General features: G+C 41.7%; 1 protein-coding gene across 1 annotated transcript in view; it reads right to left on the bottom strand.

Moving 5' to 3' along the window:
* Nucleotides 1–27,840, bottom strand: part of KLHL29 (kelch like family member 29) — a 1,311,461-nt gene that overhangs the window by 369,197 nt on the left and 914,424 nt on the right. The window lies entirely within an intron of this gene.

The raw sequence follows: 27,840 nt of genomic DNA on the forward strand, positions 1-27,840 counted from the left end.
TCTCTTGGATTCTTATTGCTGTCTGTGTCCCTATTGGGAAGATTTCCCACCACTTCCTGTTTTGGTTGCTGCAAATGATGGGAAATCTCCCAAGTGGGGACACTTCTTGTCCCGGTGTCACAAGAATAAGAAGTTAGGGGGAACAAAGACAGCAATAAAAAATGTGACTGGTTATAACCCTTCCCTTGTCTGTGCAGAAATCCTACGAGATCAGGTTCACTTAGGAAATACAATGCAGTCTGCAGCCCCTCTATGGAGGAAGGAGAAATATGAGTGTCCTTATTTTATCTCTGACAGGAGCATTTTCTTCACAATAATAATTTTCCTAGTAAAAAATTGACACTGCATTCTTGAGCGGTAAATTAGAAGCAATTTATCCTTTGTCGGAAGTGACTATAAAAAAAATATAAAATTCACAGGTGCATAATTACAAATGTTATTCATAGACCAGTCTGAAGAAGAAGAAAAAAACTATGCAATCTGAAATATTCATTAGTGTACAGAGTACTGAGCTCGAAAACCTTTAAAGGGACCGAGCAAGCAAAAGGCTAACAATATGGTTGAATAATAAAAAAAAAAAAAAAAAAAAAACATAGGAACTGTTTTATCATTCGATCCTCATGTTTTACCAGCCAACTGTTGTTATAGGGATGCATATACAATACTGCCATATGGCTGAATAGCAAAACTAGAGTGAGACTCCCCATCTGTCTGTAATTTTGTAGACTGTGTGCCACTGCCCCGCCTACTACCTGATGTCTGACTGATATTGAACATCACCACAATGGTGCTGCTCATCATCATGATGCTCTATTCTTCTTGTGGACAAAGTTAAGCATTTCCCCCTCCAGCCTACTTAACTACTTGCTTACTGGGCACTTAAACCCCCTTCCTGCCCAGACAAATTTTTAGCTTTCAGCGCCGTCACACTTTGAATGACAATTGCGCGGTCATGCTACAGTTTACCAAAATTACATTTTTATAATTTTTTTCACACAAATAGAGCTTTGTTTTTGGTGGTATTTAATTGCTGCTGGGTTTGTTATTTTTTGCTAAATAAAACAAAAATGGACCGAAAATTTTGAAAAAAAACAAAAAAAAACTGTCTCATAGTTTGTTATAAAATGTTGGAAACAGGTAATTTTTCTCCTTCACTGATGTGCGCTGATGGGGCTGTGCTGATGGGCACTGATAAGGCGGCACTAATGGGCACTGATAGGTGGCACTGATAAGCACTGATGAGGCGGCACTGATAGGTGGCACTGAGAGGTGGCACTGATGGGTGGCACTGATGGCCACTGATGGTTGGCACTGATAGGTGGCACTGATAGATGACACTGATAAGCGGCACTGATGATCACTGATGGGCACTGCTAGGTGACACTGATAGACAGCACTGATCTGTGGCACTGATTATAAGACACTGATGGGCATTGATTGTCAGCACTGGTGGGCATTGATGGGTGGCACTGTGGGCACTGGCAGCTGACACTGGCGGGCACAGAAAATGCAGCCACGGTTTTCTGTGTGAGGGACCGATGTCCCTCTGACAGAAACCGGTGATCGGCTTTTTTTCCCCCTCACGCTGAAGGCCTCATCTTTCTACAGAAAGATGAGGCCAGGGCAGAGCTTGCCAATCAGAGTAGCAAACCTTCAACATGACTGTACCCCTCACTGACGACTCACAGACCCGGCACAGGACATGTCAAATGTGATCCCCGAAAACTAGCAAACAGATTCCTGCAGTGATTACTATATTTTTTAAACTGCTATTCAATGAACATAACATTTGACTTAGAGCAGCAAATAACACTCCAAAAATTATGTAAGTGCATATTTAGTCACCTCCTCCCATGCTCGCCTTCAGGACCTCTCCAGAACCTCTCTGGAACTCCCTACCCCAGTATGTGTGGTTAGCTCCCACCATGTCTGTCTTTAGGTGATCCTTTAAAACTCATTTATTCAGGGAAGCCCACCCACCTACTACATTGGTCACCTACATCAGATCATCCCCTACAGCTATTACTGTTTGTACGCCTTCCCCTCCCTTTAGATTGTAAGCTCCATGACCAGGGCCCTCCTATTCCTCTGTATTGCACTGTATTGTAATAGTACTGTCTCCCTTTATATTATAAAGCTCTACACAAACGGTTGGCGCTATATAAATCCTGTATAATATTGCTGGCCGTGGTATAAAATAGGATTCCTGCCTAAAAGGTTGCGTTATACTTTAAGATCAGTGAAGCATACAAATCGGTGACATGTGAGCAGGTAAGCTACTGCTCCGCGGTACTTCTTTATCGAAGAAACAGTTTTGCTACCATAAAATCTGAATATGAAAACCTGCGAGTCGATATTTTTCTACAAACTGTAGGCCGAGATATTTTTAAAATGGAACAACACAAATTGCATATGAACAGTATATCACAAACAGTTTCCACCTACTGCAGTACTTAAGGATTAGTGTGCTCTGAAATTTAGAACAAGATAATCTTTTCCATTCTCTAGGCAATTTTAGCTGTCAGATTGAAGACATAAGCATCAGAATTGTGTACCTGGGAATATGCAGCTGGAGGGAAAGGAAGCCTTACTGTAAGCAGTGAAGTCACCGGTAAAACTCTTTAAAGCTAAAGGAAAGAATAATATTCTCTAAATAACTGATGGTTACAATGGCATGCTATAAGTATTGGCAGATTTCTGAAGGGTTCCAGCACAGGGGATCTTCAACAGCTAGTGAAATCAGTCAGTGAAACGAATTTCATCTAGGAATATCTGCTACTGTGCTGGAAGCGAAAAAACTGGCAAATAAGCACAAAGTCTTTTTTTTTTTAATGCAAACACTCAGAAATTGTAAGTTTAAAGCTAAGGGCGATTCAGAAAGTTATTTATGACTAATTTCAGGCAGTGTGTATGTAGTCAAGTGCCTTGGACCAAATTCATGAAAACCTTTTTCAAAATTTCATTATAAGGTCTGACATGTGACAAATACAAGTAGTTCTTGATACATTTTTTTATTTATTTTTTGCTCTATTGTTGCAAAAAATTCACAAAGAAAATCAGAGTACCCGGAGAAAACCCACACGGGCACAGGGAGAACATGGCATGGTTTGGATTTGAACCAACAGACCTAGCGCTGCTAGGCAGAAGTACTAACCATTTAGCCTCAGTGTCGCCCCACCCTAATCTAGCACAGATATCAAAACAAAGAAATAAGCACTAGTAAAAATTGGAGCTACTAGCAATAGAGGAAAAACACAACAACCTCTAATCAACAATAAAATTTAAAAAAATGCAGCGCTAATAAATAATGTCCAATGCAAAACATTTAACCTTTATTGTAAATCATCAAAAGTACGTAAATGACTATATCATCCTATATACCTATAGGATGAGGTCAATAACATTATATATAAAAATCAACGTTCTATCTCTATGTGGTAATATTAACATCTACCATGTTTAAACGGTGAAAACTTCTCTTGAATATATACGTATAGACAATATGAGGGTTATAGTTATTGTCTATACGTATATATTCAAGAGGAGTTTTCACCATTTAAACTTGGTCGATTTTAATACTACCACACATAGATAGACCGTTGATTTTTATATATAATGGCATTGACCTCATCCTACACCTGATATGGTTATTTACAAACTTTTTATGATTTACAATAAAGGTTAAGTTTTAGTTAATTGGCCTTTTGGTGCATAGGGAAGCGCACCTCGTCTAGTTTTAGTCTAATTTTGCCACAGTAAAGTGTTATCAATATCACAGGCTTTTGAATATATCCAATGCAAAATATGCTGAATCAGTCCAAAATCTGTAAAACATGAAGTAGTCAGTGTAGTAAATAATGGCAGAAATGGCCCTTCACCAGACATACGAAACAAATCGCATGTAAATCACATTCAAGGTGCTGAGTTGGCTCTTCTAAAGGAACCACTGTTGTAGATGAAGTCTTAGGCCTTTTTGCCAGACAACAAGTAATAACCCTCCAAAAGATCATTTAAAATATGCCCAATCAAGGATATCCAGATCTGTCACAGCATTGACAGTACTCAAGAGCTCAGCAGAAGATGTTGGGGGACATTTAATTGCTCTAACCACCATGTGATACCATATGAATAGAACAGGGCATCATAGTGCAATACCGTTTATTAAAATAAGTAATAAAAGCATGATACAAAGACCCAAATCGCAATAATGCAATAACGGCACTCACATGCAAACGCCACCACGATGGGCAATTGTGGCAACGTGACGTCATGTGAGTAGCAACGCTCAACGCATTTCTAGCCAGTGCTCGTCCTCAGAGGCTGAGGATTGGCTGGAAAAACGTTGGGCAATGCTGATCGCATGACATCACGTTGCTGTAATTGCCAATCGTGGCAACGTTTTGCATGTAAGTGGCGTTATTGCGATTTGCGTCTTTGTATCATGCTTTTATAACTTATTTTAATAAACGGTATTGCACTATGATACCCTGTTCTATTCATATGGTATCACATGGTGGTTGGAGCAATTAAATGTCCCCCAACACCTGCTGCTGAGATTCTGAGTAAACGCTGTGACAGATCTGGATATCCTTGATTGGTCATATTGAATGATCTTTTGGCATGTTATTAACTGTGGTCTGGAAATGAGGCCTAATACTTCATATGCAACAGTGGGTTCCTTTAGAAGAGCCATATCATCACCTTGAATGTGATTTACATGCGAGTCATTTCTTATTTCTGGTAAGTGGCCATTTGTACCATTATTTACTACATGGACTACGTCATGTTTCGACAGATTTTGGACTGATTCAGCACATTTTGCATTGGACATTACTTATTAGCCCTGCAAAAACAAAAACAAACAAACAAAAAAAATATATATATATTTATATTTTTTTTTATTATTTTTTTTATAATCTAGCACAGAGGCTGGAGGGAACTGTACATATGTCACTGTGCAATTCAAGTTCATAGCTCTCAACTGTCCCGGATTTCAAGGAACTGTCCTTGATCTGGAACAAAGACCATCTGTCCCTCATCCCCCCTCATTTGTTCCTCATTTTGGTCTGATCTATATACATTAGCTGTATATAAAATGCACGTTATTTTTCAAAAAGTGTTTCCCAGTGCTAAACCTTTCATCCAATTTCTACATTGCTGCATTTATAAATTTCAGAAGCCAATATAAAGGAATAGTAGTGGTAAAAAAAAAAAAAAAAAAAAGCACCTGTGGATTTAACTAATACTTTTTTTTGGATAGTTCTCCTTTAGGGGGGAGTGTCAGGGGGTGTGCCCTATGCCTGCATACTTTTGTTAAAAGGTGTCCCTCGTTCACATCTCAAAAAGTTGGGAGGTGTGCATGTTCATCTAGTCACATACCAACTATCCTGCGACCATGTGCAAAACACGCGGTTACGGTGCAGGCTTTTCTTAGTTGAATGTGGTGAGGAGGTGACATATTGCCTCCCAGCTGTCTGTCAACCACCCTCTGAAAAGCATTTCACCACAAATTGCTTTTAAGGAAGGCTGAAAGGGCTGCTGCTAGCGTAAATGAACTCTTCCTTGAAAGTATTTGTTATGTTTCAATTACCCTATTTCTCCTAATAATTTATCTGCCTGTAAAACTCCTCCACCTCGCAGAGATGGATTTCTAAACAGTATCTACGACAATCTTTTTGAATTAAAGGATATGTGTCTTGTGGCTTTTCAAGGAGGTCTCATTGCTGTGGTGGAGGCACAGTTCAGGACTAACAATGACCTCTTGGTTTCACCTCTGCTAGCTGCACAGCCCAAAGGTCATAGGCTTTCCACACACACCATACTAATGCATACAGAAAACTGTTGTAAGTTCCACCATTTGTCGCACTACCACAAGATGGATTTTTAAGAGTATCTGTAGAAAGTCTCCAAACTGCTGTGCAGGGAAAGTTTAGGACCCAGGAATTTCTATGACCTCTTGGTTTCACCTATGCTAGCTGCACAGCCCAGAGGTCTTTGGCTTTCAACACACACCGTATCAACGTGTACAGGAAACTGTTCCACGTTCCACCATTTGTGGCACTACTGAGAGATGGATTTCTAAATTATATCTATGACAATCTTACAGAATTACTGGGTATGTGTCTTGTGGCTTTTCCAGGCGGCTTCTCAACAGTGGTGTAGGCACAGTTCAGGACCTCTTGGTTTCACCTCTGCTAGCTGCACATCTCAGAGGTTTTAGGCATTCCATACATATCATAACAACTCATACAGGTAACTGTTGCTAGTTCCGCTATTTGTCTCACTACCACAAGATGGATTTTAAAAGAGTATCTATGACAGTCTTTGTAATTTTCAGGGTGCATGTCTTGTGCCTTTTCGGAAACTCTCCCAACTTCTGTGCAGGCAAAGTTCAGGACCTGGGAATCTCTATGACCTCTTGGTTTCATCTCTACTAGCTGCTCACCCCCCGTGGTCTTGACTTTACACACTTCCCTCTTAGTATGTTACTATGCTCCAGTATTTTAATAAACGGAAGTCCATCACTGCACAGAACAGTGTGATTTCCCCCCAGTTCTGACCTATATTCACCCTTCTCAGTTAACTGACAGCTGAAGGTCAGGGAAGTCACAGACTCTGTTACATATGTGCCAGAAACTGGTAGGCCCACTGGGAATCTGCATTGCAATAAACGGAGTTGCATGCACCATGAGGTGTGCACAGTCTGGCAGATCTGACAGGTTTGTACAGCAAAGATACCGATTCCACTGCCTGGCATATATACAGACAATGGAGAAAGTGCATAAAAATCTGCATGAGAAAAACTAGCTCAGCAAACGTGAAAATATATTCAAAACATAACTTCCAGAGAGACTTCATTATTATAACTCAAGTACTTCATAAAATACAGCTCCCCTTTAAATCTTTTTTTTTTTTACTTTTTAATTCTTGGCAATGAAACAGAGCCACGTCTGCAAAAAAATAAAACTCCATCGGCACAATTAAATTAATATCACATTCACCCTAATTACTGTGGCTGGATTGCGGTGTAAAAACATTACTGGGGAGCAAATTTAAAACTAATTTTAGTGTTTTTTTTCCCCAAAGATGGGACTTGTGTTATTGTATTTTACGACTTCACATCATTACTTCATGATCTCTCCTTCCCTTCAGAGCCGCAGCAGCCTATTTCACAAATAATTAACGCCCCAGAAGCAGAGAATAGGCAGGCTGACAGTCTCATTATTCTGGCGTGCATTAAAATACATTCCGAAGCAGCGCTTCCCAACCTGTGTACCAGGAGCCGCCATGTGTCTGTGTCTAGAGGCTGTGCTTTGAAATCACGCTGAAATCCCAGGGCTGCCACACTGCTCCAACTCTGCGAAACTTACTTTTACGGCATGGGGCTGGTTCTAATACCAATCCGTTCGCTTGTGGCAAAAACATAGCAGTGCCTGTTTACCGTGAAATATTAACCGCAAGAGTACGAGCTAAAAAACAGAAATTAAATAGAAGAAATAGAAGGGTTACAGAGGCAATACCACATAAACAAAGGAGTGCCACATTTTGAAATTGTTACTTAAATTTCTGCTTGTAATTATTAATTTTAAATATAATTATATATAAATATATTTAGTTAAATATATTTGTTTAAATGTATATAGATAGATATATCTATATAGATATAGATATATATATCTAAATCTATATCTATATAGATATAGATATATGTATCTATATCTATATCTATATCTATATATATATATCAGTAACAATGTTCAGGTAGGTAGTACTTGCCAAAGCTACATCTCATTTGCATGATGGCGAGACCCAAGGTTTCCCAGCAGAACATTGCCCAAAGCATCGCACTGCTTCTCCCAGCTTGCCTTCATTCCATACTACATCCTGGTGTCATCTATTCCCCAGGTAACACGCACACACACCTGGCCATCCAAATGATGTAAAAGAAAATGTGATTCATCAGACCAGGCCACCTTCTTCTATTGCTCCGTGGTCCAGTTCTGATGCTCACGTGCCCATCTATATCTACAGTATCTCACCAAAATTGAGTACACCCCTCACATTTTTGTAAATATTTACACCATCATGTTCCTACCTCCAAACTTCACTGTTGGTATTGGGGTGTTTTTGGGGTGATGTGCAGTGCCATTTGACCTCCAAACATTATGGCATCCAAAGAGTTCCATCTTGGTCTCATCTGACCAGACTATATTCTTCCAGTATTTCACAGCCTTGTCTAAATGTTGTGCAGGAAACTTTAAATGAGCTTCAACATGCTTTTTCTTCAGCAATGGAGTCTTGTGTGATGAGCGTGTATACAGACCATGGCGGTTGAGTGCATTACTTATTGTTTGCTTTGAAAAAATTGTACCTGCTAATTCCAGGTCTTTCTGAAGCTCTCCACAAGTGGTCTTTGGCTCTTGGAGAACTATTCTTTTCACTCCTCTGTCAGAAACCTTGTGAGGAGCACCTGTTCGTGGCCTGTTTATGGTGAAATGATGTTCTTTCCACTTTTGGATTATGGCCCTAACAGTGCTCACTGGAACATTCAGAAGCTTCGAAATCCTTCTGTAACCAATGCCATCAGTATGTTTTGCAACAATAAGATTGTGAAGGTCTTGAGAGAGCTCTTTGCTTTTATCCATCATGAGATGTTTCCTGTGTGACACCTTGGTAATGAGAAACCTTTTTATAGGCCATCATTTGAGACAGAACCAGCTGATATTAATTTGCACTGACAAGGGGCAGGATTGCTTTCTAATTATTGATAGATTTCAGCTGGGGTCTTGGCTTTTCATGCCCTTTTGCTCCTCTCTTTCTTCATGTGTTTAATGCTTATTTATATATATATATATACTGTATATATATATATATATATATATATATATATATATATATATATATATATAATTTTGTTTAATCTGTGTTTCATTGTACATTATTTATTTTGTTCTCTGCATTTTCTATTTGGTCTCGCTCTAGCAGGGTGTCACTCCAGAGCATTGGTAAAACAATTACAATAAAACACCCCTGCTGTTTCGCTGCTTTGGATTAAAGTTGTTAATTGGCTTAGAAAAGGATATAACGAATAGTAAGCTATTGAGGAAGCCCATCACACTCAGTTGCGCTCTGTGACATCAGGCTTCAGTGATTGAGGTCCCACAGAGAACAAGGTAAACTTTGATAACAGGAGGAGCTGCACGTCAAGGATTTACAAATATGCAGCTAGGAGTAAATAGGCAGGAATGACAAGATTTCCCACAGGAAGTGCAATATATGAGAGAGGTAGACTAAATCCCTATAGAATAATATACAGGTATAGAAAAATATATTAAAAAATACTAACATCAATAATGAAAACAATTAGCACCAGTGTGCTTAAAAGCAGAATTCCGTCCAAAAACAAGATACAAACAAATAGCTTATTTATCATGCTGCCCATACATTGTTGTTTGTTTGCCTTTAAATCATTTTGTCCCTACCTTACTCCACAGCTATGGGATGTGCTATGCAATTATTCCCACCTTTCTTCTTCACGATTTAGCCTCCATTCGCCCCATGTATTGTATTCTGCTGGAGGTAGGCTCTCTGGGATTGATTTACTAAAACTGGAGAGTGCAAAATCTGGTGCAGCTGTGCATGGCCGCCAATCAGCTTCTAACTTCAGCTTGTTCATCTAAGCTTTGGCAAAAAAAAAGAAAAACAAATGGAAACTGGCTTCTATGTAGAGCTACACCAGATTTTGTACTTTCTAGTTTTAGTAGATCAACTCCATTATGGTTTTTTGACCTATCTGATGTTTATCTGTTATGATCTGCACAAGTTTTTGGATTAAACAGCTTTCTGTGATCAGCAGGATGTCATTTGGATGGAGTCATTGTCTGAGACCGTCAGTTACAGCTATCTTGCCACAACTGAATCAGTTATAGAGATCACACTTGCAGTGCTTAGTTTGGAGCGGCAGAACATTATTGAACAATAAAATAACAAAATCAGCTTTTGCTGTAGTATTCACCTTCAATTCAGAGATTACCCTTGCACTATTTTTTTTTCTGCCTCTAGATGCCCTCAGCCTGATGGCCAGCATCATTTCAACACACTTCCTCTGAGCCCTAGTTGTAATGGACCCACCCCAGCCCATGAATGGACAGTCATAGGAGAAGTAACAGAATGATGCATACATTTCTCTATCACTCTGCTTTCTACTCCAATCAGCATGCTTGTTTTCAGCACATGAACTGTCTAGGCTCTTTGTACTACTTTTTCATTTCACACTGCAAGAGAAGAAGATGGAACCACAGTGCGGCAGCACAGGTGGGGGAAGTGGGGAGGGGGGGAGCATAGCCATGCAAAGCCCTAGAATGGTCAAATACCCAAATGACAGGCAGAGACTGCAATGTGGGAAAGGAGGAAAGGTAGAATGCATGGTCTATCATACAGTTGAGCATAATACCACTTCTTTAGCGGAAAGCTTAATTTTTATTTCTTCAGAGACCTGAAAGGGCCTCTTTAACTGCTTGCCGACCAGTCACTGTCATTATACTGCAGCAGGCAAGCACGATCCTGTGAGCCGTTAAAGCTATACGTCGGCTCCTTTAAGTGAGATATGCGCGGCAGGGGTGCCGATGCTTGTGGCCGAAGGTCGCGATGACCGCCATGAGCGATCGTGGGCACGAGAGGCAGAACAGAGATGTGTGTGTGTAAACATACAAATCCCTGGTCTGTTCTGTGAGGAGAGACAGATCGTGAGTTCCTAATAGCTAGGAATCACAATCTGTCCTTTCCTCTAGGTCAGTCCCCTCCCCCTACAGTTAGAACACACACAAGGAACACAGTTAACACCTTGATCACCTCAGAGTGTTAACCCCTTCCCTGCCAGTGACATTTTTACAGTAATCAGTGCATTTTTATAGCACCGATCACTGTATAAATGCCAATGGCCCCAAAATTGTGTCAAAAGTGTCCGATGTGTACGCCATAATGTCGCAGTCCCAATAAAAATCTCAGATCATCGCCATTACTAGTAAAAAAAATAATAAAAATGCTATAAATCTATCCCCTATTTTGTAGACGGTATAACTTTTGCGCAAACCAATCAATATACGCTTATTGTGATTTTTTTTTTAACCAAAAATATGTAGAAGAATACATATCGGCCTAAACTGAGAAAAAAATTAGCTTTTTTTTTTAAAAAATGGGGATATTTATAATAGCAAAAAGTACAAAATATTGTGTTTTTTTCAAAATTGTCGCTATTTTTTCATTTATAGCGCAAAAAATAAAAACCGCAGAGATGATCAAATACCACCAAAAGAAAGCTCTATTTGTGGGAAAAAAAGGACATCAATTCTGTTTGGGTGCAACGTCGCACGACCGCGCAATTGTCAGTTAAAGCGACGCAGTGCCAAATCGCAAAAAATGGCCTGGTCATTCAGTACATAGACAAGTGTAGCGCTGTAGGTTTAAAAAGCTTATATAGATATAAGAATAAAGAAAACGTCTGTGTCGAACAGCAAAAGGATGCAAAATATGACAGCTTAACAAATAAACAAATAAAGTCTCTGATGTTCTTCGGGTGTTTTTTAGACTGAAAAAGACTGATGTTAGTCCAAAAAGGTATATAGTTCCTTATTCACCACGTGGATAACGCATGCAAAGATGTGATGGACCCTCCACATAGAGAAAAAGTGAAGGCTTACCAGAAGGATTGAACTCATAGGAACGTAGGTTCAATGAGTCAATCAAGCTTGTAACCCCAACGGGCAATCAAAAGGAAGAACCTCACGATTGGATGGCGGCAAAACTTCAGAACATATCCAGACTCATGACGGAACTTTAGAATGGATGGCAAACCTTCTCATAGATCATCTCAGATGGATAGTCCATATAAGAATAAAGAAGGGGGGCCACATAGCATAATACCGTTTGGAAAAACAGATTTATTAAAATAAGTAAACAACTTACATTTCCGTAGTAAAAAAAGCGCTTCAAGTAAAATTATGGCAGGCAGTGGAGTCTCCCGACGCGTTTCGTCTTAAAAGACTTCATCTGGTGTACTCACCCACTGCTGCCATACCCCTTAATATAGATATCTTAGCCCCCTTAATGAGGATACAGCTCGTATCTAAATTTCTAAGGCACTTCCGGGTTTAGCCAAGATGGCGGACCCGCGTGCGTTCCAACTAGGTTCACAATTTCTAGTTATTGACCAATACACCCCACCTTGGAGAGGGGGTGCTAAGACCAGGGGCGTCTCCCGTCTAGAGACATTCTGGATACATGAGCTACAGTCCCTCTCCCCAAGGGGTATGAATATGGAAATCGACATTAACGCATTTATCAATGATTCTTAGTTCACCTGAGAGCGAGTAGAGGTTTTTTATGTTGATGTTTAATTGTGTAGAACTCTTTTGAGAATACATCTCGGGTCTATGGAGGCCAAATTTATATACATACATAGAAAGGCTTCATTGACATCGACATTTTCACTATAAAGATCCTTCACATTTTGGATTCAGAGGTGTTTTTTGGTTCACATTATAACACTCCAAGGTGGTGATTTGATTGCCCGTTGGGGTTACAAGCTTGATTGACTCATTGAACGTACGTTCCTATGAGTTCAATCCTTCTGGTAAGCCTTCACTTTTTCTCTATGTGGAGGGTCCATCACATCTTTGCATGCGTTATCCACGTGGTGAATAAGGAACTATATACCTTTTTGGACTAACATCAGTCTTTTTCAGTCTAAAAAACACCCGAAGAACATCAGAGACTTTATTTGTTTATTTGTTAAGCTGTCATATTTTGCATTCTTTTGCTGTTCGACACAGACGTTTTCTTTATTCTTATTATCTTATTCGTTTTCTTATTCTTGTAGCTTTTTAAACCTACAGCGCTACACTTGTCTATGCACTGAAATCTTGACAAAATCCTTATTTGTTGTGTGAGCTGCTTTCCCGTAGGGTAAGCGCAGGGTTAAACTTTTTTCTTTTCCGGTCATTCAGTAGCCAAATCTTCCAGGGCTGAAGTGGTTAAAGGACCATAAACCTAAAATTGCTGCACATAAAAATTAAACATTTAAATCTGAACTTTGCTATGCTTCCTTTTTCTTTATGTTGACCATCATGTTAAGCAAAAGGAGATAGCAAAAAATAATTTAAGCATTCAGTGGTCCTACAGGCAGGGCCTGGCTAAAAGTAAAAATACAACAAATTCTTTCCTCCTTCATTTCTCCGTGTACTCGCAGCCCGGGTTCACACCACAACGGGCTGCGGATCGCACAGGAGCGCTGTGCGTCCCTGTTCACCGTTTCAGGGACGAATCAGGGCCGATTCTATACCTGCACACAATTCAAATGCTTATTTTTAAATGCTATTTAGGAGTGACAAAAGTGCCAATATCAACAACCTCCATTTCCCTGAACATGGGAACCTAAAGTAGAACTAAAGGCACAATTTTTCTTGCATTTTTAGAGAGTAAAAGAGGTAGGATTATAACCTTGTATTTAACCCCTTCTTGCCATCTTGAGGAGATTGCCCTTCACTTCTTTTCCCTTAGCCAAAACAGGAAGTCAGAGGAAATCCCTCCAAAATCAGGGAATCCTGATTGTTACCAGAACTAGAAGATTTCCCCAATACACCCGTCCTGGTGACAATAGTAAAAACCGGACAAGTGCTTTAATCCTACTCTACTCTATCAAAACAAAGGCAAAGACTATGTGTTTGTTATGTGTTCCCAATCACATAGCATGTTATAAAGAATATACAAAAAATTTACAATGGAGAATCTCATCTGCAACATCATTAACTCTTTTTAGATCAGACAGTGTTCAAATCTAGATATCAACTGATAATAAGATCTGCCAGCACAATACAGACAGGGTTAATCATGGCAAACACAGCTCCCAGCTCACGCCTAAACAAAGATAACTAAGGGCAGCCATAGATGGATCGAACCCGATGGTTCAGTAGGAACTGGCTGAGATTAAAACCATGCATGGGCAGGCTGAATGTACCAAGTTGATCGATCGATCAACGTGGGTACAACCAGCCTGCCAGATTTTGCATGTGATTTTTGCTAGCAGTATTATGGCTAGGTGGGGATGGCTTCCCCCATCCAGAGAATATAATGGCCCGGACGGAGGGATTCCCCTGTCAGCACTGTCTGTGTAGATGGGGGAATTTGCTCCATGTATGGGCTGCTTGAAGGTGACCTTACACTGGACCCCCTCCCCATCCCATTGTACCAGATTGCCACGACCCCCCACTGTCAGACACCGAAAAGCCATCGGCTTTCTCTAGTTGCGGTCCTGACGGCACAGGCTAGATGGCTTCTGATTGGTCAGCACCATTAATGTGACCATGTGATAGTGCTGACCAATTAGAATCCCTGTAATCTGTACTGGCTAAGCAATATGGACACAAGATTAAGCCATGGAGGTTTCACATACCCAGACAGGTGAAATGGCTTTTTGGTGTCTGACAGCGGGAGATCGCGACAATCTGGTACTGCTGGACCAGGTGGGATGGGGAGGGGGCCAGTGTAAGGTCGCCTTACTTATTTTATGTAAAGGTGAACTTACACTTTAAGTAGTATTTGTCAGAGTTGGGGTTATCATAAAAGAACATTTAAAATGGTACTCAGCAATTTTCAAATATTTTTTTTTTTAAAGCTATGCTATGTGACTAAGAACATGCAACAAACAAGTAAAGTAAGTATCAAACACATGCATGTAACAAACAAGTAAAATGAGTATCAAACACATGCATATAACAAACAAGTAAAGTAAGTATCAAACACACGTATGTAACAAACAAGTACAGTAAGTATCAAACACACAAATGTAGCAAACAAGTAAAGTAAGTATCAAACACATGCATATAACAAACAAGTAAAGTGAGTATCAATCACATGATGGTAAAAAACAAGTAAAGTGAGTATCAAACACATGAATGTAACAAACAAGTAAAGTAAGTATCAGACATATGCATATAACAAACAAGTAAAGTGAGTATCAATCACATGATGGTAACAAACAAGTAAAGTGAGTATCAAACACATGAATGTAACAAACAAGTAAAGTAAGTATCAAACACATGCATATAACAAACAAGTAAAGTAAGTATCAAACACATGCATATAACAAACAAGCAAAGTGAGTATCAAACACATGCATATAACAAATAAGTAAAGTAAGTATCAAACACATGCATATAACAAACAAGCAAAGTGAGTATCAAACACATGCATATAACAAACAAGTAAAGTAAGTATCAAACACATGCATATAACAAACAAGTAAAGTAAGTATCAAACACATGCATATAACAAACAAGTAAAGTAAATATCAAACACACAAATGTAACAAACAAGTAAAGTAAATATCAAACACATGCTTGTAACAAACACATAAGTGTTATCCTAATTTGGCTACTCAGGTGGAAATGGCCCGTAGAGAGGGTGGGCAGTACTATAAACCAGGCTCTGCTGCAATACATATTACAGTCCATCTAACATTGAGAGCTGCCTGAGGAGAGTGATGATCTCCTCAGTGTGCTCCTTCATTGACCAATCACAGACTTGGTCAGGTCTTATGTGGTATTGCTTAACTGTAGTCTAGTCTGGAGTGGAGTGCAACACCTGTCTGTGCTGCCTGGCAGATGTGGCTGGATCAAAATACTGGATGGACAGGATCACAAATTCTTTGGCAGCTTATGAATTCCCACCGTACATTTATATTTCTGACTGTGGGGCCTAAAAGCAGGATGTTTAGTAAAGCATTGACAGCTAATGCTGAACAGCCTATAGAAGCTCGTGCCAGACCCCCCCCCCCCGACCTCCCAGATCCACCAGCTCTTCTGGCACATGTACTGTCACTTTGCCAGCAAAGGCCTGGCCTTCATAAATGACTTTTATGAAATAACGATACGAAGATTGTGCAGTGATTGTAACATCGAGCGTTTAGGACTCGCCGCATTACGAGCCGTATAAAGAAAAATAGCAATGTGTAAAGAGTTGAAATAATCCATTACTGGCGGCACAGTAACTCACGACTGTCATTTATATCAAGCCTGCCGGGAATTCCAAAGTAAACAGCCAAGCAAGGTCAATTCAGTCATTCAATTCAGATAAAAGACCCAATATGCTAAAAAGGCCATGATAATGCAAAACAACAGTAAGAGAAAATGCTCGCTCTCTATACACAGAGATAAGACACACACAGATAAAGCAAATTATGATAATGGACGGGACTGCTTGATATACTGATATATTGGCTTTATTAATAAAACCTGGGTATACGGCAAGGAGATATATATATAGGGGATTACGCAGGAACTTATCTCTGCCGTCTTCTGTTTGGTCTTACAAATTAGCCATCTTCCCTGTGAAAAGAAATTGCATTCTGTAACCTGTCACACAGTGATGTATAATGGAACATTCCCAGGTTCATTACACATTTTCACACTTTGTAAAGATGCATGTGATCCGCTCAGCCATAGAGAGACATGGAACAATCATCCTTCTCAGCACAGGGAGTTGGCTATATCTCTATAATCTTTATTGCCATGTGCAGATATGGCATTGGGGGGACCAGGGGATGAAAGAGCTGCCTGATCCAGGGCAGACCAGCCATTAGAAATTACAGGGCCCTATACTGCCTGCTTGATAAGACCCCCCCCCCCATAAAGCCTGCCTAAAAGGGCCGGACCCCATTCACCGCACACAGTAAAGGAACTTAGCTTAGGGTGCTTGCACTCTCCCTCCGCCGCGGTTTGGCTGCAGGGCGGGTTTTCGTGTTGGTTAGCTGTGATTCCCAAGACTTCCTATATGTCTTAAGGTTTTGATGCAATTTCTGAAAGTGCACCAAAACTGCAGGACATAATACAAATTTTATGCGGAAGCGCAGCTAATCTGCACTGCACTGCGGCCAAAGCACCGCAGATCAGTGTGAAGCCATCCTGCAGGCACAGTAATCCCACCAGCTATGGTTCCCAGCAATGACATAAAACTTCCCTGGGCCCTATCAGTTCAGGGGCTAAGAATAGAGATTGGACTTCTTAGTTATTTTTGAGATCAGGCGGAATAATCCTCTGTGCTACAGCTCACAATGATTAATTACAATGATATAGAAGAACCTTAACCACTTGATTACTGGGCACTTTTACCCCCTTCCTGCCCAGGCAAATTTTCAGCTTTCAGCGCTGTCACAATTTGAATGACAATTACACGGTCATGCTACACTGTACCCATATGACATTTTTATCATTTTTTTTCCTCAAAAATAGAGCTTTCTTTTGGTTGAATTTAATCACCGCTGTTTTATTTTTTATTTTTTGCTAAACAAATGAAAAAAGACTGAAAATTTTTAAAACAAACATTTTTCATAGTTTGTTATAACATTTTGCAAACAGATAATTTTTCTCCTTCACTGATGTGCGCTGATGAGACTGCACTAATAGGTTGTAGTGATAGATGGCACTAATGAGCACTGATGAGGCGGAACTGGTGGGCACTGATGAGGAGGCACTGATAGGCAGCACTGATGGGCACTGATAGTTGGCACTAATGGACACTGATGAGGTGGCACTGGTGGGCACTGATGAGGATACACTGATAGGCGGCACTGATGGGCACTGATAGGTAGCATTGATAGGCGGCACTTATGGGCACTGACAGGTACTGGTAGGTGGCACTAATGGGGAATTATAGGCAAAACTGATAGGTGACACTGATGAGGAGGCACTGATGGGCACTAATTGGCAGCACTGATGGTCACTCAGTCCGTGATCAGTATGATCACAGAGCGCACCGCCCGCACGCTGCAGGGGGCGCGTGGGCAGCACGATCACGGGAGGATGTCCATCTATGCCCTCCCAGTAAAGTAAGCGGGCAGGAAGGGGTTAAAGTGGTTGTAAACTTCAGACATGAAATATGAACAACGCATATCCTTCGATAGTGCGTACTTGTCTCAATCCAGAGCACTAAGTGTCATTTTTGTCTGCTGCCTGATTACTCTGCTATCAGCATGAATCAATTCTGGCAGGTTTTCCTGACACCAAGAGAAATATAGGTAACAGGGGAGGGAACTCCAATACACAGCCTCTGATTGACAGCCTTAGCTTTGTTCCTTAGTGCTGTGTGAAAGGGGGCATCTCCCTTCCCTCCAATCAGATCTCAGCTCTCCTCACTGGAGTGTAACTTCAGCTACCAGCCCCTTCCTTCTGAAAGCTCAGACAAGCTGTATAAATTCTGCACTTTGAGCTGCTGTAAAGAAGAGATGACTGTAGATAAACCGGTACAACTTTTGTAGGAGGATTTTTTTTATCTCTGTGTATCACCTGAGGCTGGGTACAGTATATTTTAGGGTTTAATACCATTAGCTTTTTTTTTTTATTGTCAGCTGTGTTCCTATTGCAGATTTTCTATCACTTCCTATCTGGTGAAACTGTTGTCACTATGACAGTTAATGAAAAATTCTCTAACAATGGCCCAGATAACAGTACTGTTAACAAAAAAAAATACTATGCTATGACACACCTAACAGTAGGGGTGTAAAATAATCACCATGATTAGAAGAATTATTCAGTTGGAATTTGCATCCTATTCTATATCAGAGTGTATGTTGATAGTACAAATCCGTCACTTGTTCCTCATGACTGGGGAAGAATGAAAACCGAGAGATTTCATTTTCTCAACATTTCAGCAACAACTGTGAGAATGTGATTAAATGATGCCATTTTACCAAAATGCATTGAATTCAGCGGGAAAGGTGAAAACAAAGCATCTCTAAACTCAAAAACAAAACTGTAATATATACTTACCTGCTCTGTGCAATGGTTTTGCATAGAGCAGCCCCAATCCTCCCCTGCCAGCGCTCCTGGGACCTCCCCCTCGACCAGTGCCTCCAATACAAGCCGCTTGCTATGGGGGCACTGGTGCATGCTCGCTCCCGAGCCCAGCTCTATGTGTCCATAAGACACATAGAGCTGCGGTGTAGCCCTGCCCCCCACTCTCTCTTCATTCGCTCACTGGCTGTGCCTAACAGCAGTAAGAGCCAATGGCTCCCACTGCTGTCCCAGCCAATGAGGAGAGAGAGGCCCGGGACAGCCGAGGCTCCTGTGAACATCCCTGGATTGAGAGGGATCAGGTGAGTATTAGGACGGCCTGTGAGGGAGCAGCACACAGCGAGTTTTTTACCTTCATGCATAGAATGTAAAAAAAACCTTCAGACTTTGCAAACCTTTAACATTACTTAAAGGACCAAATAAAAGAGCTGTATAAATCTCAGGACTCAATGAGGGGAAATACAAATCCTTGATAGGTAAAACAGCCCTTATATATATATATATATATATATATATATATATAAAGTAGAAGTCCAGGCTAATACTAACTAAGCTTAAAACTGCTCCCACACCCATTCTAACACCTATACTAACTGCCCTGGTCCAGTCACATGATCGGCTCCCAGCATCCAGCTTCAGGGGAGAGGAAGGACAGCCGGCAACAGATGCCCCATAGTGAGCTTATGATGAGGGGTGATGTTAGTGCCCAGGCATTTCATCCGTTGACAGTGCTCTCTCCTCTCCCCTGTAATTGGCTGCTGGCGAGATCACGTGACTGGACCAGAGCACCCTGAGAATATATAAGTATAATCATCTTACTTTTACAGGGTAGTTAGTGTAGGAGTTAGAAGGGGCGTGGGAGCAGGTTTAAGCTTAGCTGGGACTAGTGTTGAGTTCCATTAAAACTGGATCTATACATTGGCAAATAATGGGAAAACGAATGTGGCATTAGAAATCCCCTGATCCCACTTCCCATAAGGAATGGGTACAGAGCATTGGTGAAATGTTCAGGTTGGAGCAGTACATCTACCAACATTGGGGATGCCCCTGTAAACATGATATTCTTTGGGGCCCATGGTTGGATACCCCAAGCCTGAGCCTGCTTGACCTTTTCATAGACAGGCCCATAGTAGGTTCATGTGTACCCCTTTGATTGCTGGTCTTAGACGAGCATTCCGATAACTAGGGATGGTGCTATAGCTGCAAACTGTCTTTTGCCAATTGTGTGGTTTGCAAAATATATGCTCGGTTTTTTTCTTTTTTTTGTGTTTTTATTTGGTTTTGCCCAGTTTGTATCACTAACCGAATCTATCATTGTACACGACACAGATGGTAACTGATATGATTGGGAATATGTTCTGAAATTGCTGTACGTAAAATTCTCTATTTCCATTAAAACTTCTCTTGATTTAAAAATTAAAAGATAATCGTCAGACTAAGCATGAATCTGCTATCTAATTTCCCATACATTGGTACATATCTGGGAAAAATAAATCCATTTCCTACCAGACAATAGCAATGACAGGCAAGCCAAGGGGGCAACCACACCAAACATACAAGACAATTAACCAAACTAGAAGAATTTAATTCCAACGGGCTTGGCTCACATACAATGAAATGATAATCAAACAATATCATGGCCTGCAGAATGCATTAAATAAAGCCGTCACCCAGATGAGGAGACAACATGACCTGTTGCAAATGGAAAATTTCTGAAAATTCTCAAGTTCTTGTGGATCAAGCAGAGGTTAATAAGGAACACACAGTACATTTTCACATGCAAATTAAAATTTCTCCCTTTGGAACGCATGGCAGATCTGTAATTAAAAAACAAATACAGAATTTTAAATCAATGCACTAACGAACGCTAAAAGTATAGTTTTCTGTTCTGTAGCTGATAGGCCTGGGCTGCCCTTTCTTGCTGGACATCGTACAATAACCGCTCGTGAACTTTGGCAAGACTTGCGTATTAAGCCAGAAAACAAATTTTAGAGTCTTAGGGATTTAATGAGATGGAACCTAAAGCCTTTTACAAAAGATCTAGTTTTAATTGAGGACTCTGGAAGGCATACAGGATGACAGTGGGAAAAGCAGTCTCAGTATCACTGAGCTGTCAAGAGCTTCTTATTATATTACCTGTTTATGACCAAGGCTGGGCCAAAAGGAATGGTAAGACAATTGGATCGTGTGTGCACATCTGATCACTCTCTGATTTCTTTAGACAGCCTAAAGTAGATCCCTGCACAATGTTTGTTGGCACAGCTACTTGTACTCTCAAACAGAAGCATGTGTTATAGAATGACAACATAGGAGCACCATTAGCATCATGTTTTATTGTGATAAAAGATACATATTAAAAAAGATTGAAAACTATTTTGAAATTACCTTTAATTATATACCTTCCTACTCATGGCTTGTTTTTTTTTTCACTTGCATTGATCATATATTTTTATGGTGTCATTTGTTGTCTGGTCTGTACAGCCTATAGTAGAGAAAATCTTCGCATTCCAATATCAACCGTTTCTCTCTGTGTTTAAATATGTATCCTGTAACATGGCACTGCACAGGTTAATGCATGACCTTTGTCTGTAGTCTAAGAACTGACACTTTTGGTGAAGGAACTAAATATCCCACAATCCCTCAGCCTTTCAGTGTAGTGTTCTGCAGGTGAAACATTTGTAATTAGATCTAAGTAATTGGATTACCGTATTTATCGGCGTATAACACGCACTTTTTTCCCCTTAAAATCGGGAAAATCGTGGGTGCGTGTTATACACCGATCCCCACTGTCTGTGTGCCAAAAAAGAGCGAGCGCTGCCAAAAAAGACCGAGTGTCGCTGAAAAAACGCGAGCGCCGGCAAAAAAGACCGAGCGCCAGCAAAAAAGACCGAGCCGAGTGCCCGGCTCTGCTCGCAGTCCCGCCTCCCTGCTGTCTCTGAGAGGATGAGGAGCGAGTGCTGCCGAAAAAGACCGAGCCGAGTGCTCGGCTCTGCTTGCAGTCCCGCCCAGCTTCTATGATGGACATAACACTCCCTCCAATGACGGGACTGGGCGGTACACTTGGCTCTGTCTTTTTTGGCAGCGCTCGCTCCTCATCCTCTGAGACAGCAGGGAGGTGGGGCGGCGTGACGAGCCGAGTACACAGGCTCTGTCTATCTCTGCGGCAAATTTAAACAATTAAATGCTGCAAACGGCACACGGCACTGGGCAAGGCTGCATATGACAATGGGCAAGGCTGCATATGACAATGGGCAAGGCTGCACTGGGCAAGGCTGCATATGACAATGAGCACGGATGCACTGGGCAAGGCTGCATATGACAATGAGCAAGGCTGCACTGGGGAAGGCTGCATATGACAATGGGCAAGGCTGCAAATGGCACTTAGCAAGGCTGCAAACGGCACTGGGCAAGGCTGCAAATGGACACTGATCATTCTGCAATGAAGGAGAAGGCTGCTGATGGACACTGATGAGGCTGCATTGATTGGCATTTCAATGTAAGTTTTTTTCCATAAACTTCCCTCCTAAAAGTTTTTTTCCTTAAAATGCCCTCCTAAACTTGGGACGCGTGTTATACGCCGGCACGTGTTATACGCCGATAAATACGGTAATTAGAATGTCATGACCCATCAAGTCCACCTTCTTACTGATGTCAAATAAAACTGGAAAAAAAATGAGCAAAGTGTCTGTGTTTTTTATCCTCCTTGTCAGAGGCAAACTTTTTGCATTCAAATAATAGTACAATTTAAAGCAGACCATCAGCTTATTTAATCACTATTGGTAATTTCTGCCTCCCTCTCCTGTTACACAATTGGACATTTTTTTTGCCTAAAATACCTTTCTTATGAGACTATGCCTCACACTTCTAGCTTTCTCGCCTAAGCCAGAATAATGTCACAACATGCATCCCAGGAGACTACGGGGCAACCCCCAGCACACTGCACACACGCAGTTGCACATCATCAGAGGGCCGGGTACAAGAAACAGTTGGCCTCCTAATGAGATAAGAAGAGAAGATAGTACCGTGGGACTAGGTGCACAGTCAGTGTTGGATTTACTGGGTGCAAGAGTATGCTTTTAAGGACAACCCAGTGTTAAGGGGAAGAGAAAAAATGTAAAGGGGGTGAATGAAGTTCCTGTTTAAGGTACTGCTGTTTTGCTACAAAATCCCTAAGACCCGCTTTCTAGTCCCTTAGGCCCCTTTCACACGGGCGCCTCCGTGAAGCAGGATCCACTTGCTCAGTGGGGGATCCTTTTGTTGACCCCTGCTAAGGATGACAGGTCCGTGTCCGCTCCGCTATGCAGAGAAGACACAGCCCACTCTTGTCTATTGGGCAATTAGATGGAAACGGACCGTCTGTCCATTTCCATCCGATGCCATCCGATCTGATCCGCCAGAAGGATGGGGAATAGGATATGTGTCTGCTGACATCCTCCGCTCCATAGAAGAGACTGTGTGAAAGGGGCCTCAAGCTAATCTTATTTAGGACCCTTCTTACACACACACTTAGATGCATACTTTGTCTCAGTGGTGATCTCCTGTAGTATATATATTACCAGCAAAGTATGGAATAATGGCATTCTAAAGAAAGCCTAGGAATTACATAGAATACGTGATTTTTTTTGGCAAAGTATGAAATGTCTGTGTATTTTTCATTTTGATAAACACAGAACTTTACCTAGGAATTGTATAGAATACCTGGGCCAGTGATGGCGAACCTTGGCACCCCAGATGTTTTGGAACTACATTTCCCATGATGCTCATGCACTCTGCAGTGTAGTTGAGCATCATGGGAAATGTAGTTCCAAAACATCTGGAGTGCCAAGGTTCGCCATTACTGACCTAGGCATTATGCAGAATGACAAGCACTCTTTGGACAAAGTATTAAAAGAGTCGTGAAAACATGAAATGTCTGTGGTTTTTTAATGTGCTGTAAATTTTATCTAGACATTGCAAAGAATACCTAGACATTATACAGAATGGCAAATACCACTTAGGCATTGGCATTGCATAGAATGCATAGGAGATGATTGTTTTTCTTCCTTTCAAAATATTTTATTGGTTTTTAACAAGAAAAGGTATACAAATCACAATCAATAAAGTTAGTATAGATACATCAATCCAAGTCGGGTCCCTTGTGGGGCAACATAGCTTAACTGACAACAGTTGTAAAGTATATAACTCCGGTCTGTGACCATACAGGAATACCATTGTGAGTCTAAACCCTATCCCCAAAAGGGGATAACCCCGAATCATAAAAAGACTGAGTGGAGGGGAAAGGAGAGGGTCCGCCGGCACCCCGATAGGGAACACACTGTGACCGGCCGACTCTCCTCAGTCCCCCCCTTGCTCCCCCAGTAGTTATTGCTATGGTTAGAAGGAATCCAACTAGGGAGCAAATACATTCGTCATATTCTTCCCTGGGGAAAATTCCCCCTCTGGGGTCCCAACTGCCTTTGAAGCAAAAGAACACTTAGCGTCTTGAGACAGAATAAACTCACAAATAAAAGAAAGAGTAAAGTTGGAAGGAGGAGGGAGAGGAAAGGAAGAAAGGGAAGGGTAGACGGAAGCCAATCCACGGGAGGGGTCCCCACCAACCCAGAGATACACTGGAGTATTATGGTTTAACACCTGGAATCAAGGAGATACCCATGAATCTTGCCCAAGGATCCCATATAGCTTCGAATTGCTCTTTGGTGTTGTTAAGGGTACTGGCGAGCTTCTCTTGGGCCATGATCCAGGAAATTTTGCGGATCGCCGCCTGGAAGGACACCTTGGGTTGTTTCCAGGCCTTGGCAATGGTGAGCTTGGCTCCGAGGAAAATGAAATGTATTAATTTACGGGCAAGTTTTGGAGTTTTAGGCAAATTATCGTTAAGGAGCGCCAAGGTAGGGGTTTTCGGTATTTGGACTTCAGTGATTTTCCTGATCAGGTGAAAAATCCTGTTCCAGAATGACCTCAGCCTTGGGCATTCCCAAAAAATATGGGCCAAGGAGCCCCTAAGTTGACAACCCCTGAAACACCTTGGATCTGCCGAGGGGAACATTTTTGCTAATCTCTCCGGTGGAAGATACCACCTTGTAATGACCTTTAAACTGGACTCTGTCAAGGAAATGTTCTTAATGCCCTTATAGGCCCTTACAGAGGCAACTCTCCATTTATCTAGGTCCCGAGATGATTGTTTTTCATACTTTGACGTTAACATTTTCGCCATTCTATATATCCCACAGGCATTCTTTGGAATGCCTAACTTCAAACATACATTTCCTGGGCATTTGGACAACAAAACCTGAAGGCGCAGGCTAGAAATTTTTGAGTTGAGTAACCTTGTCTAGCATGCAAAAAAACCCCAGACAAATACTCATCTGATAATCTCATTGTACGTACCAGGTTTACGTTTAGGGAGAGAACTACAGACTGCAGTTGAAATTTAGGAAGGGAGAGTACTGCCTACTTATAGTCCTGGCCCAGTTTCTGTTCCCCAACAGATACAAGGCTTCCAATAATGTCAGCTTGGTGGGAAGATCTAAATGGAACTGGTGGGGAGCAGGGCCGATGCTAGACTATATTGTGCCCTAGGCAAGGCCAATTACATGCACCCCCCCCCCCAAGAAGCATGGGAAATAAAGTGGCTTGGCTTAAAGTATGCTAAATATTGGCCGTGGCTTAAAGGGGGTGTGGTTAAATAGAGTCTGGGATGACTTACATAGTGCAGGATGAAAGGATGGTGATGAGTGTGTGTACAGGATGGCGATGACATGGTAGATGGCTGAGTGCAGGATGGAGATGACATGGAGATAACTGTGTGCAGGATGGAGATGACATGGTAGATGGCTGTGTGCAGGATGGAGATGACACGGTAGATGACTGTGTGCAGGATGGAGATGACACGGTAGATGACTGTGTGCAGGATGGAGATGACATGGTAGATGACTGTGTGCAAGATGGAGATGACAAGGTAGATGACTGTGTGCAGGATGGAGATGACATGGTAGATGACTGTGTGCAGGATGGAGATGACATGGAGATAACTGTGTGCAGGATGGAGATGACATGGTAGATGGCTGTGTGCAGGATGGAGATGACATGGTAGATAACTGTGTGCAGGATGGAGATGACACAGTAGATGATTGTGTGCAGGATGGAGATGACATGGTAGATGACTGTGTGCAGGATGGAGATGACATGGTAGATGACTGTGTGCAGGATGGATATGACATGGTAGATGACTGTGTCAGGTCAGCAAATTAAATACCTGAGTCCTCTGGCTCTGGCTGGTTGGTTTGCCCCCTCAGACTGGCTCTGCTGGCCTCCACTGACTGCTCCAGGTGACAGCTGGCTGGCTCTGGCCTCCACAATCTGCTTTGGGTAACCGCTTAGGCTCAGGCTGGATCTGGCCTCCAACCCCCCCCCCCCCCGAATCTCTGTTCTCTGGCTGGGCTCCCTCCGCCCATCTCTGTGTCTCAGTGACAGTCCGCCCCTGCTCCTTCTTGCTCCAGTTGGGTCCACAGAAGCTGCTTTTCCCACTCCAGGCTGTGTGGTCCTTGTGATGGGTCCACTGTTCAGACAGCAAAGCTGTACCCTCTTCTACCTCTCCACGTGCTCCCGCTATTGATCGGCTCAAGGCAGGGTAGCCACATCCCCTCATTCAGCACTGGCCAATCAGCAAACTTGCAGGCAGCACCTGACTTCCTGGAGTGGGAGGAGGTAGGTGGAGGAATCTTTCTGATTGTGTGTGTCTTTGTTATGATTCACCTGGGCGCCGCAACCATTTTCATTTTAAACAGCATGTCAGAGTCGTCTGTGAGTCACGCCTGTGGATGCACCCTAGGCGGCTGCCTAGTTTTCCTTGTGGTAGCACCAGCCCTGGTGGGGAGTTTGAAATCCAGCTTTGTAATCTTTTTCGACTTTTCAAGAGCTGAAACCTCTGTTGAGTCTGCCTGCTGCTGCCTGTGTCCTGCCTTGGATAGGTTTCCCCCCACAGCGACATGAAGTGAAGTGAAATCTCTCCAACAAAGATACAGACATCAGTTAGAACAACCTTTTTGGTAACATGGTAACTTCATTGGAGAGATATTTTATCTCATGGACACCCTGTTTGTCAGTCTACTAGGACAGGAAGGATAAATCTTTCTAAATGTACTTTTTAATACCTTTAAATGCTCCTCCTGCTTCTTACTTACTGACCCCTTCTCCTCCTCTTTGCAGGAGATCTCCATTAATTCCTATGGAGAGACCATTTAGGTGCCAAATGGCACTGAAAAGCGAAGCCCGGCCAGGAGACATCTGCAGCAAAAGTCTCAAGGAACTGGGACAGGTAAGTATAACACCTGGGAAATTGGTGGGGAAGCAGATTACTAGGGTGGGAATGGCAGTCAATTTCATATCCTCTATGAAATTGACTGCAATTTCATAGAGGGTGCCTGAACAATAGGTAGTATATATTTCTTTTTTCCTAAATATTCAATAATATATCGTTGCTGGTTGGAGAATAGTCAATAATACTTGTTGCTTGGAGAAACCATTATGCAGTTGGATTAAACTGTCCCTAATTGTTGTGGGTCCTGTTGTCATTATAGTCTGCCATAGCTATAGTCACCTTTAAAGCTGAAATCCAGGCAGATATAAAAGGCACAGATGAACACAGCTCTGTACTCAATTATACATCATTATATATTTTTTTCTGAATTTGCCTTGGCATCAGCCTCTTGCATTCCCCTACATAAGGAGCTCTGAACAGGGAGTGGAGGCAGTACAAGTAGCCAATCAGGTGTGCTGCAAAGCAAGAAGTATGCTAATAAGAAGAAAGAGTAGAGTGACAGAAAGATGAACTCATCAGATTACTGCTTCCTCTTTCACTGTCCAGTCACTGGGTGGGGAGGAAACCTGCAAATGAAAGGGAAACTGCAGCAGGAAAAGGTCAGGTTTCCTCTCCTGCCAGGCAGGACTGTAAAAAAAAAAAATTAGAACCGGATGTACAGAAATACAAATTATT

The sequence above is a fragment of the Aquarana catesbeiana genome, linkage group LG04 (genome assembly GCF_042186555.1).
Source record: "Aquarana catesbeiana isolate 2022-GZ linkage group LG04, ASM4218655v1, whole genome shotgun sequence".
Taxonomy (NCBI): Eukaryota; Metazoa; Chordata; class Amphibia; order Anura; family Ranidae; genus Aquarana; species Aquarana catesbeiana.